This window comes from Python bivittatus, unplaced genomic scaffold (assembly GCF_059951505.1).
Source record: "Python bivittatus isolate LINGU-HERP-01145 unplaced genomic scaffold, Pbiv_v1 ctg000200_np1212, whole genome shotgun sequence".
NCBI classification, from domain to species: Eukaryota; Metazoa; Chordata; class Lepidosauria; order Squamata; family Pythonidae; genus Python; species Python bivittatus.
Window position 1 is genome coordinate 17,153,115 of NW_028277040.1, and position 27,016 is coordinate 17,180,130.

General features: G+C 38.7%; 1 protein-coding gene across 4 annotated transcripts in view; it reads left to right on the plus strand.

The window, feature by feature from the left end:
- The window catches only part of PDE1A (phosphodiesterase 1A), a 144,895-nt gene that overhangs the window by 64,994 nt on the left and 52,885 nt on the right, over positions 1–27,016 (plus strand). The window contains exon 1 of one of the 4 annotated variants that reach the window (XM_088135736.1): positions 21,776–21,972. The exons of the other annotated variants lie outside the window; for them this stretch is intronic. The gene's annotated coding sequence lies outside the window, so the exon portion shown is untranslated. Of the gene's footprint in view, positions 1–21,775; positions 21,973–27,016 lie in introns of those variants that run through there. 4 annotated transcript variants of the gene reach the window in all.

Sequence of the window (27,016 nt, forward strand, 5' to 3'; positions counted from 1 at the left end):
GATGTATGGCAGTGTGATCCTTTTCATGGCTTGTGTGGGTTGTGTTGTAGGTTGAGTGGTCAGGCACTTTTTGATAAAGTTACGTGGGTATCCATTTTGTTGGAAGATGTTGTATAGGTGGTCTGTTTCCTTTTTCTGCTGTTCTGGGTTGCTGCAATGCGTTTGATTCAATGCGTTGATTGAATGGGTTGCGATTTTTATTCTTGCTATTTTTTTTTCTTTTAAATTTACAGTTTTTAAGCTTGCAAGTTATCTGAGGACACACATCAACTGGGAGGGATACAAATATATATACTGTTCCATAAATAATTATGGGTTACCCAGTAGCTGATGTGTTTTTCTGGTGAGCAAGACTTCTCTTTGGAGTTCTTTATCAAGCCAGCCCCCAGGTGACTTGGCGCAGGCTCTTCTCAGTTGTGGCCCCCTTATTTTTCAGTACATCTCACAGATGGGCTGAGGTGATGGTAAGCCTATTATCCCTTTGGAATTAGACAGAGGTTTTTTTATTTTTTATTTTTCAGTGTGTTTATCTTGTATACACTGAATATAGCTTGTGATCTCTCTTTCCTCATTTTTATTTTTTTAGGATGAGGAATGCATTTTTTTCCTCTACTATCTCAAAAAATAATCTGCTTGTTTTTTAAAAATGAACATACAGTAAATCTCTTGGAGAGGCTCCCACTTCAGCTGTACCTAAACAAATCTGTTTAGGGCATTAAAAAGCAGGACTAGACTCAGTAAGAGCAGAAGGTTTGTATTTCTGGAATTATAAAAAGGACTTTGTCTGAGGCTCCAAAGACGCTGGCATAAGTGTCGAATTAGCCTCTCTGCTGTAGCCATGCCCTCACATCAGATGAAGATTTTCCTGAAGGAAAGCATCTGAGAAAGTTCTCATTCTGCAGATTGACATGGGAGAAAACCTTTCTTCTAGTCACCATTTTCTGACCTGTGTCAATATAAAACTATGGAATTGAGTATTAACTGTCTCTGTATTGTACTTGAGTCAGTATAACCAAGGAATATTTCTCCATAATAGCGTCAGACAAGTCTGTCTGAGGTAGATCAGATGCATACCTGATGGGGAAAAACATCTGGGCCTCCATAAAATGGAAAGTCTTGGATTAAGATAATTTCATGTCTTAATGGGACAGGATGTGATTTGTGCTGGAGGAGCAGATTAATGGGTAACTCATCCAGGCTTTGAGGACTGCATGAGGGATGGCATTTTCTGGTTCTGTGATGATGAAACGTATGTGCTGTATTCCAGTCAAAATGGTTTTAGGACATATAAGGGCAATGCTGAAGTTTTTTGTGTTACTGGCTTTCCTGTCATAAAGAGTAATGCTGGATCTGTTATAACTTTCATTCTTTGCCTTTCATTCCCGTTTTATGCATCCTGAATGAGAAAGGGGCTCTAAGCCATCAATTAATGGAGAACCAAGGAATTCTGATAGATCACAAGGTAGATGTGGCCTCCGAGAAGCCACATCTTTTTTCCTTCATTATCATCTGTAATTTTTTAAACTGCTTCTTTAGAATGGTTGATCTAAACCCCAGTCTTGACCGGTATTGTCTGACGCCAACATTATTAACTTGAAGCTGACGCTGGCTTTTAAAAAATGGCATTTACTTTGAAATTCGAGAGTTGCATCACTCCGTCCCAATAACTTTGGCAGACCGTTTGCGGCTGCCCTCCAGCCTTTCTTAGACAAACCCTGAGAACTGTTCTCAAGCATGAGCCCCGGAGCAGGCATGATAAAACCTGTCAGGTGTGAGGACTAAAAAGGAAGGATCTTGCCATGCTCCCCCTGTAAGAGCCTTTTAGCAAAACCTGCTGGAGGTAGATCAGATAGATAGATGGACGTATGGAAAGCACGTTGTAGCCTTGCAGAATGCTGCCTTCAAAAATCCGTAGCTTTTTATGATGCCACCAGCCACTTGTTGACACTGTTTAAAAAGATGGATTACTCTATATTCAAGAAAAAGATAGACTGCTTCATGTGAAAGAAACAAAGCATTCTCAAACTTGGATTCATTTGAAGCTGAGAAATTTAATTTAAGGCAATTCAATTTTATGTGCCATTGATTTTAATGGGAATGCAATGAAAATGTATGTTTTAACTGTTCTATCCTTTTAAATATAGATTACAAATATAGTTAAGTTATTCATTTTAAATTCATATCAATTTTAACTGAAGAGATTTAAACTGTGCTTAACTTTCTTAACGTTGATATCCAAATATCAAAATTTGCATCATTCGGAACTGCCTTGGCTCTTACATTTTTAATAGATTTTAAATATCTTTTTGGGACCCTTGTCCATTTACTTCATGCATTTTCCTATGTCAGGCCAAAAAATAGATATATTTTTACATGCTTTTTGGCTTAGGTTTCAAAGATGCTTTGTTTTCATACCCTGTTATGCTTACTCTTGGAATTTTTGACAGAGAAAAAAGCTTTTGTTTTTGAACACTGCTTCATTTTTAATTATTCCAATTTTTAATTATTCCAATTTTTAAATTTCAGGTTACGAGCTGGCCTATGCTGGCTGTGTTTCAGCTCTAGCATACTAAAAGCTCGGTCAACCCATTGTCAGAAAAATATGAACTCCATATATTGAAAACAAAGGATTAGAATGCCCCCCTTTGTCATCTTCTTCATTCCTCCTGGAGCTTGGTGACCATCAGTGCTATTTGTTCTTTTGATGCTAATGTGAAAAACAAGGACATTGAATTTTTGCCAAGCCATGTACGTAAAATTTTCAGCCAGAATATGCGTCATCTGCCAGCACTGTGTTTCCCTTGAATCTTTCCCTGTATAATTAATTGACGAAGTTATTTTTCGCTGTGTGTCATGTGTCCTCCATATTTCAGTTTCCTTTTCTTTATGGTATTCACAATTTCATAGTCTTTATTTATTCTTTTGAGGATGCTTCATTTCATATACATTCAATCTATGATATTTTAAACTGTCTTCTATATAGCTGCACTTGAAAGGCTTCTATTCTCTTGACTGTGTCTTGGTTAATTGTTTATGCTTCTACTCCATACAAAAGAATGAGCAAGACATAACAGCATACTGTTTCTCAACAAAGTTTCGATCTTAATTCTCTACAGCAAACAAATATACTTATTTTTTCAAAATGCTACTATCATCTGTTCAATCTTGTTCTTTATTTCCATGGTATGATCTCATCAATCATTCAAATATAGTCCAACTATTTATATTGTGCACCTTCTGCATTTGTTTTGCTGTTAGTATAATATTTGGTATGGATATTTTATTTTTACTATTTTTTTATGGCCATTTATTTTTTTCCCTCTGATTTATATGTAATTCATAAGATTTATTCAACTGATATGTTTGATTAAGTAAGATTGGTAAATTTTGCCATAGAATGGTGTCATCTGCATAGAATGAGTTGTTTGTTATCACACCATTAATGTTTATGCCTTCTTGACATTCATCTAAAGATGCTTTGCATCTGAGGAGCTATTAAATAGCAAAAGTGATAATATTCACCATTGCCACACTCCATGTAATATTTGAATTTGTTTTATTGTTTTTCCTTCTACTTTAACAACTGCTGTGTGCATCCAGTATACATTCATGATAATGCATCTATCCCTGTCATCCATCCTATAATATTTAGTCTATCTAGCAATTTGTTACATTTTACTCAGTGAAACACCTTTTCGTAGTTAATAACATCCTCATTCACATGTCTACAATGTTTTTTCTAACATCTGTATCCTAAAAAGAGATTGTTTAGTACATAATACATTCCTGAATCCAAATTTGGTTACATTTCTGAAAAAGCCCACTGTATATTATTTTAAGTATTTTTGAGGCATGATTCATCAAGCTTATTGTACAATATTCATAGCATTTCCTCAAGTTGCCTGTTTCTGGAAGACTAATAAATGTATATATTAGCCAGTCATCCAGAATAATCCCTGTATCATAGACTATGTTCAATAATTTTGTTAAAATGTCTATATCAATTCTATCCATTTATTTCTTTTGCACAGATGCCTTCAGATCTTCCTGCTTTGACATTTTTCAGTGTTATGATTGTTTGTGCTTATATTACATTTTCTCTGCAGATGCAAGATTTTATGTTTCCATTAGTATAATTATGATGTGATACTCTATTATTACAAAAAAGTTGTTCCACAATTGCAAATATGTAATTTTTATTCAGTGTCAGTTATTTTCCTTCCTTCCTTGTCTAGCAGTATATTAGCATTTTGTGTTCTAGGAGCACTTTTAATTTATTTCTTATGCATATTAAAAGTATCATATTTAGTGTTCAGTGCATCTATCACTTGTCCATTTTTCTTTTGCAGTCATTCTTTTTTTCTAATGAATTTATGTTTTTCCTTTTTTATATTTTTCATTTTATAACATTCTTTCATTAGATCTAAAATTGCATTCTTCATTCCTTCTTTGTTTCAATCTGAAATTTTTGTTGGTAATTTATATTAGGGCTTTGCAAATGCTCTTTCAATTTTCATTCACAACATTAAACTTGAAATTAAATTTCCATTCACTTATTTCATAGTAATACTAGTATTTTGTTTTACTTCCATTAAAAGTTTTGCATTCTGCAATTTATTCCTTTCAATTCTAGTATTTTTTTTTTCTCTTTTTGATGAGTTGTAATCTTATTTGCCATTACTGGATTACAATTCAAACCTTTATCAGCTCCTGGGTATATTTTTACACCTAATACTCTATATCTCAATATTTATTAATTAGTATATAATCTGTTTAATTTCTGAATATATGTTGTTGCATATTTGCTGGTAATATCCAAGTATACTGTCTCCTAAATGGTGACTTATAGAAAGCATATTGTTCTTTACAGAATTGTACCAGACAGACAGCAATTTATTTCTAGTATTTACAGTTCTGGTATAACAAAACTCTTTGGATTTTCTTCTTGATTATTATTATCATTCCACTTTGCAAACATTGTTTATTTTACCAGCAGAACACAGGATATTTAATGCCAAATTTTGCTCCTGGCAAAACTCATGCAAACTCTATAGAATTTAATATAAAATCCCCAAGTTTATTTTCACATCTCATAATGTATGCAGACTTTGTGTGCATGTTCCTCTAATTTACTGTATATAACTATTAACATAAGAGTTAATAGAGTTAAATAAATAAATAAAGCTTTCAGTTTTCTCTTTGTAGAGAAAATGTTGCCATATGTGAGAACCAATAATGCTCACAGGTATTACGGCAGGTCTAGCCAGTGCACTATTGGAAGGCGGTGGATTAGCTCTTTGCTTGTGTCTGCTAAGGAGTTGTAGCAATCAAAATGGATGGCTGTAAAGCAGATCTTTGAACACGATTTGAAATCGTGTAGGAAACAAATGATTATATTGTGTCTCTAACAGCAGATCTGATAAACTCAACCTCCTGTAAAGAACGTTCATTCATTCCACACAAAGTAATTCAACGTTTTCTGGCTAACCCTGAAACTTAAATCAAATTCTATCTCCAAAAGATTAACTATAAGCCGTCTGAACTCTGACATAAGTACCAGACACTGCGGTGCCTCGGGCTACGTATTCTTCTTGCCTTATTTTTAAGAGCTCTTATTCCCTTGAAGATTGTCAGAAAGGAATCACATCTTCCAGAGAGATCTTCTAGGTAACCTAATGCTTATACTGCATGATGTGCTAGAATAAATATGACCAAGTTAGTGTCAGTAATAGAATAATACACAATACTGTAGTGAATATGGTTAACCATTTTGTAATGTTCTGTGAAACTAAATTTGAGCAATGATTTTTGATTTAGAAATGTCCACTGAAATCAGTGGAGTTTGCATGAGTTGTGCCAGGAGCAAAATTTAGCATTAAACTCCTGTGTTCTGCTGGTAAAATAAACAATGTTTGCAAAATGAAATGAATATCAAGAGCTATAGCCTTTGTGGGCAATACAGGTAGTCCTCGACTTACGACCACAATTGGAACCGGAACTTCTTTTGCTAAGTGCTGTAGTCATTAAATGAGTCATGTGGGATTTTGCAACCTTTTTTACAACATTTTTTGTCCTTTAAGCGAATCACCATGCTTGTTAAAAGAATCATGTGGTCGTTAAGTGAATCTGGCTTCCCGCATTGACTTTGCTTGTCAGAAGCCCTCTGGGAAGATCGCAAATGGCGATCATGTGACCCCCAGTCGCTGCAACTGTCATAAATACATCCTGGTTGCCAAGCACCCAAATTTTGATCACGTGACTGCAGGGAAGCTTCAATGGTTGTAAGTGTGAGGACCGGTTGTAAGTCAATTTTTTCAGTGCTATCATAACTTTGAACGGTCATTAAACAAATGGCCGTAAATCGAGGACTACCTGTATTGTTTTAAGGGATTTGTACAGTATGTCAATAATAAGAGCCAGTTTGATGTAATGTTAAGGCACCGGGCTAGAAACTGGGAGACCATGAGTTCTAGTCCTGCCTTAGGCACAAAGCCAGCTGGGTGACCTTGGCCCAGTCACTCTCAGCCCTGGGAAGCAGGCAAAGGCAAACCACTTCTGAAAAATCTTGCCGAGAAAACTGTGGGGCCTAATCCAGATAGTCACCAGGAGAATACTGACACAAATAATAATTAAAAAGTGTCAATAATAATAGCAATAGTAGAAATTACCCTTCATCTCTGCTATTTAAGATCAGTTTTTTTAAATTTTTAAGCAATATTTAAAGAATCTTGGGAATTAATTAAACCATACATCATCTTCATAAAAAGGTTTTATAAAAAGTATGATGTTAGCAGAAAATGAAAGAAATGGTAAAGTCAACACAGTTATACTGACCAAGCAATGGGAGTCTAGCACATCTGGAGGACACCAGTTTAATGAAGGTGGCAATAGGATTTCCTTCCTTCCTTCCTTCCTTCCTTCCTTCCTTCCTTCCTTCCTTCCTTCCTTCCTTCCTCCCTCCCTCCCTCCCCAGATATATATATTGCCAGTAAAATTGCCTTATGAATATCTCTGTCCAGTTTTCATGTTGCCGTATACACAAGTGAGGTAGGTTAGGCTGAGAGAATGACTAAACCAAGATTGGATGATAAACGTTGTCACTGATTTGGAATTTGAATCAGATCTCTGTAATCTAAATGTAACATTTTGGTAACGATACCATGTTGGTTTTTTCTTTCAGAGCAAGTAGCTTATAATTTCATATTAATATTAACTGTAAAGAACTTCACATACTTGTCATTCCTAAGGACACTTCAGTAAGAAATGTTACTGTTTTGTAAGACCCAGGTTCAGAGAACACCCTCTGAAGCCCATCAGTAAACTCACTGAGTTGAAATTAGCCATCTGTATGCCTCTTTATGCAAGGGAATGTACTGCTCTTTTCTCCAATTTCATTTTATATTTTATTTATTCATATTTGCTTTGAGTATTTTAAATCAGACACTGCCCTGAAAGTTTTTACAGATAGTAAGCAATTAAATGACCAACAAATGGCCAAACTGGGACCAGAGAAGCATTACGCACAATTCATCTCTTACGGAGGGTTGTGTCAAAACAAAACAAAACAAAATAGGACAAAATATCAGCAGGAGAGACATTTTCTTTCCCATCTTAATTCTCCCTCCTTAATTCCTGGAGGGTTAATTACTATTTAACTATAGCCCTTATTCTGAATTTGGATACCATGAGGTAAGCTAACCCATATCAAGTCATAGATAGAGGCGAAAGTCTGTCTGTCAGGTAGCCGCACTTGGCCCCTTTCAGTAAACCTCCTTCGAGAAATCAGCTCTTGCATGAAATCTGGGGCTTCGATTGCTGCATAAAGCAATTACAGAAAGATGAAGAGCCATTTTTAACAAAGTTGGAACCATACAATATTTCTGTGCATGCCCCAAAAGCCTTTTATTGCCTTACCTGGTATATGAGTTTGAAAAGGAATAAATAAAAGGGATATGGATCTGTCTATCCTTGGCATATTTACTATATCAAAGGATTTCCTGATTGGACTGGGAGCTTTTGGCAAGGTATAAGGCATCCAAGTTGGAGTATGAAGTCTCGGTCATGGGAATTTGTAGATTTAAAGCACTAAGTAAGGTGGTAGAAGCAGCTCCACCTCAAATGTACCATTTCAGCTTCAGTTTCCTGGCAGATCAGGTGACCTTAGCCTCATGTAAACTGATGCTGATAAGAGGACTTGGGTTGTAAGGCCAGGAAAAAGGAAAGTACTTTAAAACCATTGGGATTTGATTAATTTTTACCTGTCACTTTAGCGTGACCTTGTTTGAGAGGCAGACTGGAAGAGAAAGGGTCAAGAATGCATGTCGTTGTATTACATTAAACCCAGTTAATCATTTAATCAGCCCTTGCTAATAAAACCAACTTCTTCTGTTTTAAAAAAGCTTCTAGAAAATGTTAAGTGCTTGTATTAACGTGCGCAGCAGGGTTGGTAAATCATCTCCACAGCGGGGTGCATGTGCGTGTGTGCGTGCGTGTCACATTTTGAGCAATTCTCTGCCTCCAGGAGAAAAACAGCCACTTTTGTTTAATAAAGGCCAACTCTTAGGTTAATAATTGGAATCTGACTAAGAATGCGATGTTACTGTGCTATAATTTCATGGGGGCACAGGTAGTGAAAGAGAGGGAGAGAGAATATAGGGGATCATCATCCATAAATTGACCTCTTTGTAAGTATAAAATAAAATATTAAGGGAAGTGGTTTTAAAGAAGGGAAGACCTAGATGTATTTAATCTTTTCCTACTTAATCATTTTTACATGATTTCAAGAAAAGGGCAGGGAGAACAAGAACTGATAGAGACTCAAGGCCTATTCATGTTTGCCCAGGGGGAATACTATTAACTTCAGTGAAGCTTACAATTAAGTAAGTGTCCAGCAGGTTGCAGCCTTTAGATAAGTATGACCAGGATCAAAGGATGAGGCTTGGAACAGTATTCTGGCACGGTGATGTATTAAACCCTAGACTGAGGTTCTGTTCTGTGGCAATCTTCACACAGACTACTTGGAGATAAAAATGCAAGTACTGAAAATGTCAGGCTAATGGCATGAAATAAAGGTGAGGCATTTTTTATGCTGAAATTCAAAAACTGGTCAAGGAAATTGCACAGGTCTTCAGGACTCAGCAGTAGCTGGCCAGTCAAGTATGTGGCTCAAGCTGAAGCAAACTGAGATAGGGTGGAGGCCTAAACAGTGTGCGATACCACCCATGCAAATTGCCATTACTTTGGTAGTTTCTTAAAAAGTAGAAAGCTGGTATGGGTATACTAATCAAAATGCTGTTGAGGGGCAAGATTTAAACTTGTGTCTTTCCCCATTCCTGGAGAAAATCTATCTATATGGTCAGTAAAAGTCAAGACCACCTTGATGGCACCTAATCAATCAATGTTTACACAGAGGGGGGGGGAGAGAGAGAGAGAGAGAATATGCACATAAGGTTAAATGCACATAAAGTATATAAGAGAATGCATACAGACACGCACTTAGAAACATATTACTAAGGATATCCATTATACATGTACCTCTGTATGTGTGTCTCTGTGTGTGTGTTTACATATATCAAAGCTCCCGCGGAAGTTAATGATATGTGTGGAAACTCTATATCCAGTAATTAACACAGGCCCTCTGAGTATCAGTTAAAGAACAATCTTACATATTTTGAAATAAAACATCCATGCCATTACTTCTTATTCAGGAAGGTTTATTATACATGTACTTTCCTTGTGCTTTAATAGCCTGATATGCAGATAGGAAAGCTTTTTCTGTCCATTTGTCTGCATGCCAGAAATAGCTTCCTTTGCTAAAACTTTTTGCATTGGGCCGCTTTTCAAGGTACAGGAGCAATGCCAATTAAAAAAAAAAGAAAAAGTTGGAAACTGACATTCTCCAGATGTATTAATGGAAAAATGCCTAAACACATACTGACACTCTGGCCCTTTTTTAAAAGGCCTTGGGATCTTTTCTTTTCTTTTTTCTTTTCTTTCAATCCTTGGTAAACATTCACTGCAAATTTGCAGCTTGAAGACAAATATCCCCATTTTTGTGTTTAAATGAATCATATGGTTCCAGAATGGTGTTCATTTTTGTTGATATGAAGTCCCAGAATAAACAAATTAATAAAGGCATGTTTTAAAATACTATTTATTATTTACTATTTAACTGATCTCAAAGCAAGAAGGATAATGGAATAAGAAACTAATTATTCCTTTCTTTTTCCTCTCTCTCTCTCTCTCTCTCTCTCTTGTAATGACAAAATGCAAACATGGCTAATTTCCCAGACTCAAGATAATTTACGTCTAGTCAACAAATGTAGTACTTGTAGAATAAGAACTTATCTCTTGGTCCAGGAAACAGATCTAAACAAAGTTGCCTAAAATATGGTAAAGTTTTTATGAGCTTAAAAGAAAATATACATAATTTGACCTAGACTGAATGAATGACATTCATCAGTTATTTCTCTGAAAAAAACAATTTAATAGAATGGGGTGGTGACTAGACAACTGGACAAAAATGATAAAGATCTCCAGTCAAAGGCTCAGTCATAGGGAAAAAGCTAGGGCCAATCCTACTGCTGGGGAGAGTGAAATTCAAGTCTCTTTGAGTATGGTTGAAGGTGGGAAAAGGTTACTTCTTTAATTTTTTATTATTATTATTATTATCATCTTTTCAGAAGAAAAGACACCTATGGGATTTTGTGGCTCAGATATCAGTACTGCTTGATTGTTTTCCAGTACTACATACCTTGACAGGGGTGAGGGAATTGTAGGTAAACGACATTTGCTGCTCCACCAAAAATTCTGATTCTGAAAATATTTGTCTACAGTTATGTAACATTTTTAATTCCCAAGAATCTTTTAAAGATATAACTTTTAATTAACCCTAACCCTATCTTTGCTTCAGGATTCCTACAAATCTATCCAAAAATATCTATTAAAAAATTGTGGTCTATTTTAAAAGCACCACAAATTTCTTGTGCTCTCAGATACTCCAGGACAGAAAAAGGATGTTGCATTAGAGCAGGGGGCTTCCTTTCACTCAGGCCGTAATCATTTATACATTACAATAATTACAAATCTAGTTCCTCTTCAGAAGTTAATTGTTAGTATTTGGTTTAGAGAACTGAATATAGCAGGTGGCATCTGTAATTAAATCTTGCAGGGTATCTCCAGTCACTAATAAACTTCTGAGAAAAAATGTGGAGAAGACCTGCCTCCTCTGCTGTGGTCTACCTCCTCCTTTCTGGTGTCATCTTTTCTGCTCCTGTTCGCCCTGGGTCGCTAGGGAAGGTCTTGAAGCGAATGTGCCACCATCTTCAGTATAGCCACTCCTTGTTTAGCAACTACTCGGGTACCAATCACCTCAAATACAATGGTAATAAAGGGTAATTTAAAAAATCATTTTCTGACCAATGCACGCATTTACGACAACAAAAGCCTTCAGTGTGAAGCTGATTAAGGTCTAGTCAGTTTTAGACAGTAGCCTGAGTGGCTGGAGGTTTCTGATCAACTAATTAAGTTTACAGAGTTGAACTTGTTAACTTGTGGTTTGCACTTTTTAGGGAAGCACTGTGCTCTGGAGAAAAGCAGCTCAGGAAGAAATAGCTTGTTTAAGCAACCTCTGCGCCCTGAAAGGGAGGGGAAAAAGGGAAAAAACAGGTCAAGTGCAGGACACTGTATGAGAGAACAATCTTCGCTGTTTCTCTCAGTCACATGTTTGCTTAGCGACCATTTCACTTAACAAAAAAGTCGCTGGAACGGAACTCAGTCACTAAACAAGGAGAGGGGATAGACACATGGCTATCTTTAGCTTTAAGACCTATCCTAGCCACATGGGAAGATTAGGGTGGAGAAGCACAGTCAGCACAACCCCACCTATCTCCCTTCTCTGCGTTTTTTATAGCAGAAATGAGGAGGAGGAGAAGGAGGAGGAGGAGGCTAAGAGCAGGAAAGTTAAAGAAAGGGACAGAGGGGCTAATTCTGGCTGCAGAAGACCAAGCCTTAAGAACAATGCATACAATGCCAGAATTGAGAAAACAGCAACAGACAGCAAATGCCGCCTCTGCAAAGAAGCTGAAGAAACAGTGGACCACCTAGTCAGCTGCTGCAAGAAGATTGTACAGACTGACTACAAACAACGGTATGACAAAGTAGCAACTATGGTGCACTGGAATATCTGCAAAGCAAGAACTGGTGGGACCACAAAATAAAGTAATAGAAAATGAAGAAGCTAAAGTGCTTTGGGACTTTAGAATTCAAACAGAGAAGCACCTGCCACACAACACCCCAGACTTAACAACCGTTGATAAGACAGACAAAGAAGTCCGGATAGTGGACACTGCAATACCTGGAGACAGCAGAATAGAAGAGAAAAATAGAAGAGAAAAAACTGGAGGAAATCACTGGAGGAAAAACTGGAGGAAATAAAAAGACCCGCAAATGGAAATAGAATAGCTGTGGCAAAAGAAAGCAAAGATAGTACCAATAGTTATAGGCGCCTTATGTGCAATCCCAAAACATCTGGAGCAATCCCAAAACACCATTGGCATTGACAAAATCACCATCAGTCAATTGCAAAAGGCAGCTTTACTTGGAATAGCATACATCCTGCGACGATACCTTTAACACCATCAAACAACCACATCTGCCCATCCCAGGTCCTTGGGAAGGATTTGATAGGTGGACAAAAATGCCACATCCAATCTAAACATTTGGCTGACTGTGTGACCAACAATAATAATTTATTAAATAAATTTATTAAACCCAACTCTCAACGACTCTGGGCAGCTCACAACAATCAAACAAAGAAATTACAATAACACATACAAAATAAAGAAAAAAGATGGCAAGTACGATGAGGTGAGGGGTCTCACTCTCCTGGGTGGAAAGCCTGGTTTTCACAGCTTTTCTAAACAGCAGCAGTGCGGGGGCCATCTGGGTCTCAAGGAGAGCCTCATTCCAGAGGGCAGGCATTGCTACAGAGGAGGCGTGCTTCCAGGATCCGGGTAGATGACATTGTTTTATCAAAGGAATCCAGAGTGTGGCAACCCTGAGGATCAGCTGGGCAGATACTGTGGGAGACAGGTGGTCCCTCAAGTATCCAGGCCCTATGCCATATACTGTGCCATATACTGTTCAAGCTGACTTAAATATATGGGAGAAAGAGTCTGAGAGAACAAGAGAAAATACATGATACGTGGCTGTCTCTTCTATGCCTCATTCCAAGGGTTCTCTTGCTCTGTATCATACTAGGGAGCTTAGCTTTGTGGTTGATTGTAGGACACAAAGTTCCACAGTATATGGGGATGGAGAGTTTGGAAGGTGGGGAAAAGGAAATATTTTTTCCTTTTCTTTTTTAACTTCTGGTTTACTTAAAACTAAGTGTCTTTAAGAACATAATGCCCAAAGCTTCCCTAGTCCAGCATTACATACAACGAGGACCATTCAACTGATTGGTATTCAGCCATCTGAATTTATTTCAACAGAGAATGATCCTTGATATAACACAAACATACTTTTTTTCACCTTGTAATTAATAGAAACTTGAAGGGCTGTAGGAAGAGCAATTCTAATCACAAACAATTCCAAGATATTGGAATGTTCTCAAGTATTTCAAAAGACTATTTTAGCCAGCTTTTCCAGTGGTGAAGAGATAATAGATTAGGGGAAGTTAAATAAACAGGGCTGTGCGCTCTAGTCATTCACAAGGCTTTTGCTGTTACAAAATGGAGCTGAAGTACAGATCCTATCACATTTGCGTAAGAGTGTATTTTTGGTCCAAGACTAAGTTGAAGGTCAAGCTCATTGTTATACTGGACTAATCTGCAAAGTTCAGAGAGTGTCAGTAAAGCCTGTCAGTATTAATAAACTGTCAGTAAACTTGACAGTTTATTAATGCTTTGAAGAAGAAGCAAAAATAGAAACGGATGTCCCTGACTTGAATTAACAGCACAGTACAGTTTTATATATGAGACATTTAAATTGTGCAGTTAAAGCATTTAAATTCGTTTCTAGATATCTCTGGTTAGATGCTGCGATGCCCCCCAGATTGTTTTGGATGAACTTTCTGTGTGATGAAGGCTGCCCACATGTTTTCTAGTTGTGGCTAAAACGCTTGACGGAACTTCAGCTAACGTCGTGATAATGGTCAGTTAACCTTGCAGTTAACATGTGCTAAGCCATGCATCTTCCCCTGGCTCAGATTAATCCACTGCAGGATGAAGACCTGTTCGCTGATCTAGTGAGGGTTGGTAGTTGGATGTCTTTTAACTTCCAGTCTAGGGCTAAGAGACAGTGACTGGCCCAAAGTCACCCAGCCAGCTTCTGTGCCTAAGAGAGGACTAGAAGCCATAGTCTCCAGCGCCTTTAACCATTACACCAAACTGACTCCCATGAACGTGTGTATATATCCCCTGGGGTATTCTTCTCCTCCAGTCCCTAGGTACTCTCCCCCTCAGCTATTGCTCCCCCCTCCCCGCCTTTCTGGGGAAAGAGTTGGGGAGATGGTGAATTTTGAAAGAAAAATGCACTCCTGAGAGTGTGTGGTAAAGCACTGCAGCCCTTTCCAAATCCTGCATCTCTACAAGCCTAATCAGGGATATCCACAAGGGGGGATCCATAGCATCAACATGGTGTTGCATCTAGGGCAATTGAAGCCCTACCCCTTTTTATGTGCACATGATGGAGGCAACCCAGGTTAAAAAGCGGCAAGACTTCAGTCACTCAGTTGCACTCAGCATTCTGAGCCTGTTGATTTCCTTGGAGACACCCCTGAACCCCCTGAACCACTGTTATGAATGTAGGATTAGTGTTCTTTCAAAGCTGCCCAAGCCCATTCAGCTGTTCAGCAAGCTTGTAGGAATGTCAAGGTTTGAAAGACTGTTAAACCTGCACACTCGTGAGAGCACAAGTAGAGTTGGTGAGGAGTCCTGCTCTCTCCTATTTTGCCTTGTGCAATGGATCAGGAGAGGGCAGGTTGAGCCACCTGTCAAAACTTGCCATGTCACCTCTGATCCTTCCTGACATCACTGTTTCCCACCAGCTGGTAACAGCATTCCAAAACCGGGAGGACAGCAGAGCCAGAGGGTTCAACCAGTTGTTTTGCTTAATACGCTCTGCACGTGTAGAATCGGGACATTGCCCTCTGGAAGCAGACCAGAAGAAAATGGATAGCTGCAGCAATGGGGGACAACACATTTTATGGCAGTACTGTTTTCTGTCATCGCAACGATGGGTGGAGATCGCTTTAACTTGGCAGTAGGAAAGGCCCAGTTAGCATAATTCTGACTCCTTTTTCTATGGGAGTGCATAATAAAGAAAAAAGAAAAAATACCCTTGGAGAAACTTTGGCTAACTCTGCAGTGGGCTACAGTAGATCAACATACTGCACCAACTAGAGAGAGAAGAAGCCATTCCTCTTCTCCTTGAGAAGCTATGTGAGGAGAGGAGCTGGCTCCTTCTCTCTCTAGTTGATACAATACATTGATTTCTGATCTTCTGAGAAGAAGAGCCAGAGCAACAGGATTTTCTGGGCATTTCCCCAGAAGCCTCAGTGTCACCCTTCATACCCTTTGCCCCATTTTCATATCACTGTATGTGTGTCCTCACAGCTGCATTTCTCATTGTGCTATACTCTCCCATAGAGCTGGAACGTGCTCCTGTTGCTGGCCAATGCAGGAGGGTGAACTTCAGCTAGCTGGTGCTTGTTCTTCCCGTAAATGTTTGGGTTTTGCAGCAAGAAAAAAGAAATGGTCAGGAGAGGAACAAAGGTGCCTTTCACAATAATTGGGAAACATGGGCAACATGTCATGCTGATTTGGCTTCAGGGGACTCTGAAGGCAGCAGGTGCTACTCTTTGGAGACGTTCCACCTCGCAGCTCTGAGGTCATGCCGCGAATCTGTCTTAGCAGCATTTTCTCTTAAGCGCAGCTGAAGCAAACTTAACAGAGCCAAGCTTGTGAGATCCCTGCAAGCACCACAATGTTGTGTTGACGCAGGAACAGGGTTCAGCCTTGAGTAGGGAAGTGGTTGCACTTTACAGTTTTTATTCAGTAGTCATCTGTGCTACTTTCAGTGCCTTGCACTGCAATGTAATACAATACTGCCTGATGTAGGGAGAATTACTGTAAGAGAACGCATCCTTTTTTCTGGGCTAAGTTTCATTCTTATGTTGCCAGGATACTAGTAAAAAAATACTTTTTGTTTGTTTTGCCTTGGTGTTCAGTGACTCTATCTGACAATTGAATTCAATTATAATTTCATCTGAGAAAACTTATTATCTGACTAACTACTGGGCATCTATAAAATATAGTTTATATGGGTATATAGACATGTCTTTGATACAGAAATGACTGCAATGCAGAGACAATTGGTAATTGGCATCCTTCCTGCATTAAGGGAAAGACCATAATTCATTTGGTAGGGCAAGCTACTCCCAAGCAGCAAATCAGGGAGTGGACAGCTGTGATTCCTCCGAACTATTCACTGGGGGCAGGTGAGCCAGCAATGAGAGATGAATTGATGAGGCACTTGCTGCTGTATAAGGACCTCGGCAGTTGCCCAGCCATGCCAGTTCATTACTTATCATCTTAACTGTTGTTTGAGACAATCTTCTGGGCCTGACCCAAAGGATGGAGTCTAGAGGGTATAAGGAATGGCCTTGAAGGTGAGGAAGAAGAGCTGCTGCCAAGGCAATGATCAGATAAGTAGGGGTTGAGCCCATTCCAAGAAACTAATTTGAGAAAATGTCTCAGACAAGCCCCTCCCAAGTTCACCCGAAGATAAAGTGAGGAAGAGGGGAAACACATTCAGACTTGCAAGATTCTATTACTACAGCTGTTGCAATAAAAGTAGGCCTGACCTAGAGTATATGCCATTGGTTTCTTAGTCTGGTTTACCTTGTAGGGCTGACATGGAGATAGGAATAGAGTATGCAGTTTTCTTCCTTTGCCAATAAGGGCTCACAAATCTATTAGCAGTACAGCATCCTTTATTAAATCAATTGATTTTCTACTCTGGCTTAACAGCTGAATTTTACCAAAAATTGTTTAGTTACTTCAACTGGCTAAATGAATGGAAGATACTGTGCTCAGAGTATGGCATAAAAATGGAAATTGGTATAAGACAATGTTATCTTTTGGCATGATGTTAACCATCTGTAAAAGCAACATCCTAGATGAACAACGAATACTACAAAACAGTTACATTTAACCTTTATGGCTTCTATTTTTTCACACACATGCACACCAGACCTCTCAGGGGTTCTTCTCACTGTGGTAGGTTGAAAATGTGAAATACACTTAGATACTTTGCTGGAATAATTTGAACTAATTCCATGACTGAATGGATCACTGCCTTGTTACAAAGCTCATGGGAGTAAAATATGGAGTTATCAGTTATTTCTTTCTCTAATGAAAGGATTCAGAAAGATTGCATTTCTCTTTTCTAGGGCAGTTCTAATATCCATTACATCTTGGTTCTACTTGAACAATCACTGTTCCACATGAACAACTGAAAGCTTTTGTAGCAAAGCAAAGTACTGAACAGTTTTTATTATAAAGAGAATTTTGAGAACTAAATTATCATTTTTTTTTCACCTGGTAAAAAGTTAGTTATTTGGAAGCACAGATATGCAGTTCACTGAGAATATTCCATGCTGCTACTCTTAAAACAGTATTATTATACTGTTCTGTTGGAAACAGTTGTGGGGATCTCAAAGACCAGAGTGGACACCTTCTGGCCCACCAAATGTCCTCAGACTCCCACAAATTGTAGGAAGTTGGAATCCAATAATGTTTGAAGTCCCACAAGTTCCGCACACTCATCATTGACCATTGGCCTTTTCCCATTTGCCCTGGCAACATCTTGTTTCCTGCTACGTCTTCATAATGTTGCATTCATCTTGTCATCATCCTATAAGTGAGACAGACTTAAGTTATCCTTAGCTGTACTGATGTTCATGGTGATCTTTTCCCCCTTACTCAGACACCAATCAAAAACAGGTTCATGGTGTGTAAAAGCTTTGTCACTCATTATCTTGGAAGAAAGTCAAGTGACTAGCAGTGACTTGAAACAGAAGCAGTACAGCCAGAATTGGTATGAGCAATGGAGACAGCCAGTTTCATGCCAGTGAAGATTTCTGCCAACTCAAGAATGGCTGGAGAACACTTCAACTCAGCACGGACAGCCTTCCCTATATAGAGGGGGAGGGCAGGATACTAATGGAGAAACCTCTTCCCACACATTTAGGAAGCTTTTTGCTTGATTTGCTTGCTGGCTTTTTCTGCTTTTCCTGGTCCTATCATCTCTTGCCTTCATTGGCAACACTTTGCTCTATAAAATCCCACTATTTTGTGGATGTACGCTCATGACTTTTTAAAAAACTGCTTGAAAGCAGCATAAATGTGCTTAGTTGACTATTGTACATGTTCAGTATGAATGCCACTTGAATTACAGTCCCAGGGACTTTTAAAAATATTTCCAGGACCTTTTCACTTGAGAGATCATTGATGGATGGATGGATAGATGGATGGATAGGTGGATGGATATATAGATAGATAGATAGATAGATATAGATGGATAGGGATGGATGGATGGATGGACGGACAGACAGACAGATAAATAGATTCAACCATTCACACAGCTATTCATTGTACAGCAAAGTTGATTCATTTATTTCTATATTAGTACCGGGCTGTTCCCCATACCCCTGGCAATATTCATACATCCTGTCTTTGAGACAGGAGGTAAGTGCAAAACAGCAGCCTCTAAAGTGGTATTTTTGCCACACCTCAAAACATGAGGCCAGCAAAGTTGTTGCTCTCATAAGGGCAATGCTCTTCTGCTGCTGCTATAGGTGGGGGTGGGAAGCAAGGAACAGGGAAGGGGTTGCCTCCCTTGCCTGCCTCCCCCTCCCAGGTATGGGCCCCTGGCTGCCTCTTACTGTGTTGATCCCTGCTCTTGCCTCCATACTTGCTGGAGAGCAATACTGCTGCTCCTGATGTTAGTAACAACTTGGTGGAAAGGGCAGAAATTGTTAAGTTCAGAGGTAGCAGATAAGAAAATTAACATTGTGGAATACTTTCCATTCCTCCTGGAAATACAACCAAACCAGTGTAAACAGATACATGTTTAGTTGACATCAAAGTCTTATAAAGCTTAGCACCAATTGTGATTAAACAGAAAGGGAATTTCATATCCAGTCCCTTCTTTTAGATTGTCCCATTCAGAGTCCTAACAAATGTGACATCATCAAAACAGCATCACCACTTTTAATAGCTGGTCATGGGCATGGTAGAAGGTGCCTCATCAGAAGTAATCTCCTCTGAAATTTTATTATAATTTGTCGATAGCTGTGCTGGACCAATATTGTATACAGTATAGCATAGTAATAAACCCTTCTAAGATGTTAGCAGACTGGTTGGTGTCTTGTTTGTTATAAAATGTTGATTTAAAAATAATAGATGGGGCTTTTTAAAATAGATGTCAGTTATCATGCAGCACTGAGGTGTCACCAGAAGGAGAAAGGAGAAATTTAAAAATGAAATCACATCAGAAGTTATGAATCAACAAGAAGAGCAGTTTGGTAAAAGAGTTTGCAGTTTTTCTGAACCAAAAGAATACTTGTAATGTCAGAGCTCACTGTAGGACAACATTTCTTAAAGTGTGGTCTTAAGACTCCTGAGGGTCCCCCAAGACCTTTTCAAGGTCCATGAAATTAAAATTATTTGCCAAATATTAAATATATTTGCAAACATTTTAAACAATGTCGCTCTTCTCATTATTTTTTCATTTGTTTTAAAAATATAGTTTTTTCATGAAAAATATTTTATTTGTTAATATCTAATGGGTTTGATATTGTAATTTTTAAATGATTCAATAAATATTCAACGAATGTGTCCATTTTAATTTTTAATATGGCAAATATCTATATCTATATCTATATCTATATCTATATCTATATCTATATCTATATCTAAAATCCATCCAAATAAAAACTGTTTTGGGGTCCTCCATAATTTTTAAAAGTGGAAGTGGTCCTGGGAGCAAAAAGTTTAAGAAGCACTGCTCGAGGGGTTCCACCTGAATTTGTTGACTGTCTTGGAAAGAGGAGTTCATTCTCTCAATCCTTACTCTAGAAGGCATTGAGCTAAGAATTTGGAAATGCAGGGTTGTTTCCTCTTTATAGTCTTAAAAAAATAGAATAGCAGGGGTCAGCCAGATGAGACAGAACGGCAGTTCTGGATACCTGTTGCCTAGCAACCAAACAGCGCTAAAGAAAGTGTACTGAGCTTGGGGTACAAAAGAAAAGATCTAGATTTTTTCTATCTTCTATACCTTCTGTATAGGCTGCTCTTGCTCTGTTTCTGTACCAGTAAAATGTATCAAGTTTTTATCTCTGCTTATTCAGGAAGACTCTGTTAACATCTCTTCCAACAATTTTTTGGAGTTTTAAGTTTCGTATGTTGAAAAGTTGGCTCCATTCACTTTTGCTTCTGCCCAGAAGCTGGTGTGATACTATATTTGTACAATTATGCTTATGGCTGGGTTGTTGTTATCAACCCAGCCTTAAGCATAATTTGATTCTTTTACATTGGATTTTTATTTTTATTATTTTTTTTTTTACTATTAAGCTATCTTGAGCACAGAAAGTTAGCATGAATGTTTTTTTACCAATATCAATGTGTGTGTATGTATGCATCCCATACATTCCTGCATAAGAATGTAACGCATAGCTTGGTCAGTTTTCACAGGCGGGACCGTGGACTAGAAAGATTCTGCAAAATTGCTTAGCTAGGGGTAGTACATGGCCAAGGGTCTTTTCCAACTGTGCCTCTTGGGAACTGATTAAATGTTTTAAAAGGACGTAATTGATTCTTCCTTTCCCTGATAAACTGTTTAGTGCTTGCTGCTTCCATTCCCAAGAGGGAACTTTCAGGAATTAGGTGGAAGACATGATAGTATATAGGGGCTAAACCATTTCTTTAAAGCTGGTTTTGTTGCTGTTGTTTGGTATATTGTTTGTAGTACAGAAAGAAAGAGAAGATGAAATGTGGATAAGAAGTGTGAGGTGCTGAAAATTAAACATGAAATAGATATGTTGGAGAGCAGGAAAGTGAATGTTACCTCTTCCCAGGTAATAATGTCCTAAGCTAAGGAACCAAGAACTATCTTGCCCCAGCTTCCCACCCCATTCCATCAGCAGTGGAGTTAACTAATGTTGCTTCTTTTTCCTTTAGGGTTGATTCTACTTTTAGAGAAAGTGAGGCAGCCATCTCTCAGGTAGACAAGGAACAGACTGAAGCGTGTATGCCATGCAGTCTAAGATAGACGGTAAGGTATAACCTCAGGAATAATGGAGTGGAGGAGGCACCATCTTGACTGCCTCATGGGTACAATTTCTTGGGCTGGTCCAGAGGTGAATCACCTGAGACCCAGGTCTTCATGAACCCCCCTGAAAGCTTTGATGCATTGCTCCCAAACCTCCCATACTATCAAATGGTACTTGCAGCATCAGTAGACAGAAGGGGGGCGCAATAAGTACATGACTTGAAGGCAATCACACTAACCATATTTAGTTTTCATTACACTGGAATGTAAATGAAGTGAAATCATACAATCACTAATTAGGGGGGCATGTCACCTAGCCTGCCACTCAAATATCCAAGTGCAGTCCACAGTTCTCTAAAAGGTGTGCTTCCTTGTAACCTGGATTGTTCAGGAACCCCTAAAACAACATGACAGTAATCCATGGTACAATCTTTCTTTCTCCCCACTCATTTCTTCATATGGTGACAACATCTATGGCCTGTTCATCTGGTGGATGAGGAGTATTGTCTGAGACTGTGGGCCTGGCAGATTTCTAGCAGGCAGCAGGATCAATAAGAGGACATAGTGGCAAGTCTTTCTTCATTAGGATGGCTGGATTAACATGGAGGCACAGTGATCACTCTTCCATTGCATCAGGTAATGCAACACAGTCTCTCCTTCCTAGCTGCCATGATGGACAGAAATAAAAGCGATCAGGCAAATTATCCTTCCCAGTGAAAGGAGTCTATGCAAGAGCCCTTGTTTAGGTAGGCAGCAGTGGTGCATGGCTGACTTTCCTGCTGAAAAAGGGGCAGTAGGAAGAAATAGAAGCTACCAGTGGGAGAGTGATGGAGCTGGTAGAGAGGCACATGATAGACCTAAGAGGGAAAAGCATGAAACCCATGGGAGAGGGACAGGTTTCAAAAGAAAGAGCAGATGGGAGCTGGCGGGTACAGAAACCCTGGAAAACAAACCATAAGCAACATAGGAATGTACTTATGTAGCTTTATCCTTGAACACAAGATATGTTTTTTTGCTAGTATCCCCCCTCTTCATTTGGACCAGGATTCTAATCTGGACATGCTGCAGATTGGATTGGACCTGGACTGGATTTCCTAGCCATTATTGTTCTGCACCCCCCCCCCAAAAAACTTGCTATTTTTGATAGGATGTCTTTTGCAATGCACATTTCAAGCATGGGGAATGTTAGGGTCATTTGGCTATGGACAAAGTGTTAAAGGACCCTCCCATGGGCAATTTGCAGAAAGGGAACAAAGAGAAATGATGTAGTCAAAAGGCAGAACCACGCTTTAAGTTTTAAACTTTAAAAAGTTTAACTTTTATATTACTTGGGCCTGAGAGGAGGAGAAGACAGTGGGGCAGTGAACATATGAGCAGAGGGAGTTGGTAGTAGAGAAGGAGAAAAGTGTGTGGAAAGAATAGTGGCCATCCCGGTTTGGCAATGCATTAGTGGCTCATCCTGGGGTTGGCTGTATGACATCCACTGCAAACCCCTTAGCAGCTCAAGGAATTACTTAGCTGCAGTGGCAGGTTAATATTCAAGATGCCAAGAAAACGAAAGCATTAAGAAGTGGGGAACATGCATAAGCAGACATACTGAGAAATTAAGATTAAGATGGAAAATTTAAGGATTACCTTAAAACAAAATGACATCTGAGTAAAACTAAAAAAGAAGGAACAAAATTGCAGAGCATACTTGTAAAAATGAAAGAGTTTGGAATAACAGTGTGATTGGGAAAGGAAAAATGTGACAGGCCCCTGGCACACAGAATTAGCAGCAAACAGGAGCTCAAAGTCACCACCTCCTAGAAATAAAAGCTTTCACAGTCTCCACACTGGCTTTTCCCACAGCCTTTCTTCTCTCCAGTGCTCCATTGTTGGGTAGTGGCAAAAGATGGCAAAAGCAATCAAATATATCTAAGTTGGTATGGCAGGGGGGAAAACCACAAGTTAAATATAAGGTGCTACAAGATGCAAAGGAAAGAGGAGGATTGGGTTTACCTGATTTGAAATGGTATTTTGTGGCTTGCTGTTTGGCTTGGATGAAAGAGTGGGTGCTGCTGAGAAACAGAAGGCTCTTGGAGTTAGAAGGACCTGAGATTTGGGTGGTGTGGACATTTGTGGTACAACAAAGTTAAGGTTAATGCAGATTTTAAAAATCACTATGTTAGACGTATCATACTGAGAATGGAATAGATACAAACCCAGGTTGTGCCAGAAAACACCTTTGTGGCTCTCCGCACAAGAAGCGTTTTACAGACAAGAAATAATAGGCAAACACAAATGGTTAACATGCCATGAGATACTAGAATTGTTTCAAGGGGAATACAAAATAAAATCAAGTGGTGACAGAGGGACATAGTTGTCAGTGGTTTTCCTATTTACAGTTATCAGACAGATTCAAAGTAGACAAAAGAATTTATGGCATTGAATATTCTAAGACTGACTTTGAAACAGAATTGTGTACAAATGATGAACATGTGATTGCTAAAATGTGTAAACTTTTATCAGAATTTGAAACAAAAGAAGAACAAGTGCAACTGGCAATCAAGCTGTAGCAGCACATTAAATGAAGTTTCGTGGCAGGGTTTCCTGGGATGTGTCACCCTGCTGCCTAATGCTTTTATGATATCAATCATCTTAAATTTCAGCTCTTCCAGTACTCATCTAGCTTAAATTGTCAACTTTTTAAAAGGGCTAAATGTCATGGCAGACTGCTTTGAATATTTCCCACTAAAACTAAGTATTCATTTGCTGACTTGTTAATCTGTTGTTTAATTTAACACTTAAACTCTCCAGATTTAATTATTGTTCAGTATTCATAAAAAGTGCTGGGTTGGCCTTTGTATAGCTGCACAGTTTATTGTAATTATTTACTGAATAATTTTACCAGGTCAATGTGTCCATATAAGCCCTGTCACAAAATTCACTTGAGCCAATAGAGCTGAAAACTTTTCCTTTAAACAATGGCTCAGAGATTTTTCAGAAAATAAATTATTTTTATCTTGGCTACAATTTACTTTGAAATAATATTCCTCTTTCCAGAAAGGGGGGAATATGTCTCTTACTATAAAACAGTACTCAGATTTTAATTTTGATATTCCCAATTTGGAAACATCCATAATTCAGATTTAGCATGTATATTTTGGCTTGATGAGCTTTTGTGAAGAAATTCAAGTTTGACTCCAGTTTTGAATCCAATCCAAATCCAATTCTGAATCAACAAGAATCCATCGATTCCTATTACAGAGAAATTTCTAGAGAAGACTTTCTCTAGAAAACTGTTGCACTGTAACCTAATTCCATTGATCCAATGTAGAATATAACTAATTACAAGGATAATATTAAGCATTTATGTTTAGCTGCCTTGCGCCATTATGATGTCTGTTAGTCTAAAGAATCAGAGCATTGAAAAGGACAAGTAAATGCACATAGAAACCCATTCCAGTTAGCTATTCTCTCCCGATCCACATTTCTGCTTCTGCAAATGTTTGTCAAAGTCAGATTTTGGATGCCTTCCAGAAACAATTCATAGAAATGTAAGCAGGCATCTAGTCGTTGGAAATACTGGTTTTTACACAGTTTTACCATGCAGCTCGGAGAAGAGAAAATCTATTTAGGCTTCCTGAGAGATCAGTGTACTTTCTGTCCCCCCATATTTTATTGGTTCTTTACTTATAGAATATCACGCGCTAGCTCTTTTGTTTGTGTCTTATCAAGCTAGGGTTTTTTTGAGTGAATTAAAACAGTGAAGTTGCTTGCAACAGTCAGCTGAATATTCATGGATACTACCATTCTTCAAAGAATACCTTTCCAAGTATTTGTAGCCCAGCTTTTGGGAGAGAAGGAAAAAACGTCAGTTTGGCTGAGATTGCAGCCAGAAAAGCTTAGGGGTTAGAAGTCAGTTTGTGGGCTGAACTGATTGGAAATACATCAAGAAGCAGGGAAAAGCCGGACAGAAGACTGTAATAGATGCAGGTGGGATTGAAATATATTCCATTGTGACTCCTGCTGGAAGTGAATTTGTGGATTTTGCTGTAAGAAATCCATACTGGGATATAGTCGGGTCATAATGAAAATGACCAGCATTTGTCCTTCTGTGGAGTCCTTGGTGCTCTCTGAGCTTGGTTGTCTGCTTGCAGACGTTTCGTTACCCAACTAGGTAACATCATCAGTGCTAGTGAGTGTGGAGTTTGCTTCCTGTTTATTTACAGTAGCTTGCCCTGCCCATGTTGGTGGGGATGTGGCTTTCTCCTTGGTAGTTCCTTGATTAGGGTATTGTTTTCTGCTTGATTGTTTGTCTGATGTTAATCCCTGCTTATCTGGGTGTAGGCTGCTGGAGAGAATGTGTTCTGGGTTGTTTGCTGGAGAGGATGTGTTCTGGTCTTTTTGTTTCCTTCTTAGCTTATTATTATTGTTGTTGTTGTTGTTGTCTCTTTTGAATGGTTTGTAAATGTGGTTTATCTCTGTGTATCTATTGATGGCTGATTTGTCTGAATGCCAACCTTCCAGGAATTCCGTAGCATTTTTGGATTTAGCTTGGTCTAGGATGCTCATAGTTTCCCAGTTGAAACTATGGTTAAGTCTGTCCATGTGTTGTGAGATTAAGGAGTCTTCACTGTGTCTTCTGACTGCTAGTTGGTGTTCATGGATGGGCTCTGCTAGTCTTCTGCCTGTCTGTCCTACATAGTGGCTATTAATGAGTTCTTGTTTTCTTTAGTTCCAAAGTGGTCTTTTATCATATAATCGCTTGTGAAGCTGTCTAGGTTTCCCATGCTTCAATTAAATCTCAAGGAAGATATTATGAGGAAGTTCCCCCCTCTGGAGCCTTTTCAGATGAGGAAGGGGAGGTAACTGGGGTGGCTGCAGAAGGATGAGAGAGAGGCATAACAGAAAACAAAAACAGCAACAGCCTCCCACTTCTGCCTTTCAGCCCTAAAACAAGCTCAAGCAAGTTGCAAAAGAAATTCAAAAGAAAATGCCCTGAGGATGAGAAAGTTGACTGAAGCTTCTTTCTCAAGGAAAGAAATCGTTTTTGGAAGAGACGTTTCAGCATACAATGAACGCAAAGGCAAGTGAACCTTTGCGGTTAAAAAAAAGAAAAGAGTCTCCTAACGTTTGTATTGTTATTTCCTGAGATGTTCCAGTGCCAAATTTCTTAGTTCTTTTGTGCAAATGTTACAGATACATTTTCTTTTATGACATGGTGAGCTCCAAACCACCTCATTTTTAATGGCATTTCTGCTCATTTAATTAGCTTTGTTGATAAGAGTAATCATTCTGAAACCTTAGAGAAGTTCTTGGTGATTCTCAGAGCACAAATGCTCCCCACTGTCTGGCCTTAACCAGCTCCACATGATGTTTTCACTGATAGGTCAGCAAGGTTTATTAACTCAGGAAATGACAAACGCCAGCAATGCCTCTTACGTATGCATACCTCTTTTGCACTTTTTAGATTTATATATTTTTAAAAGCTGTCCTTAGTTGCTCTGGATTTTCGTTCTGTGTGACACCGTGCCTTCCATCCAGGTCTAGTCTGCTAGTGCTAATCGAATGAATATCTATTAGAGGCATTTCTATAGGGAAAGCAAAATCTCTCATTACTATTTCAGCTTCAGAATGTAGGTGGGGAAATGAATTATTAAACACTCTCTATATCCAATCCACTTTGCATATGGGA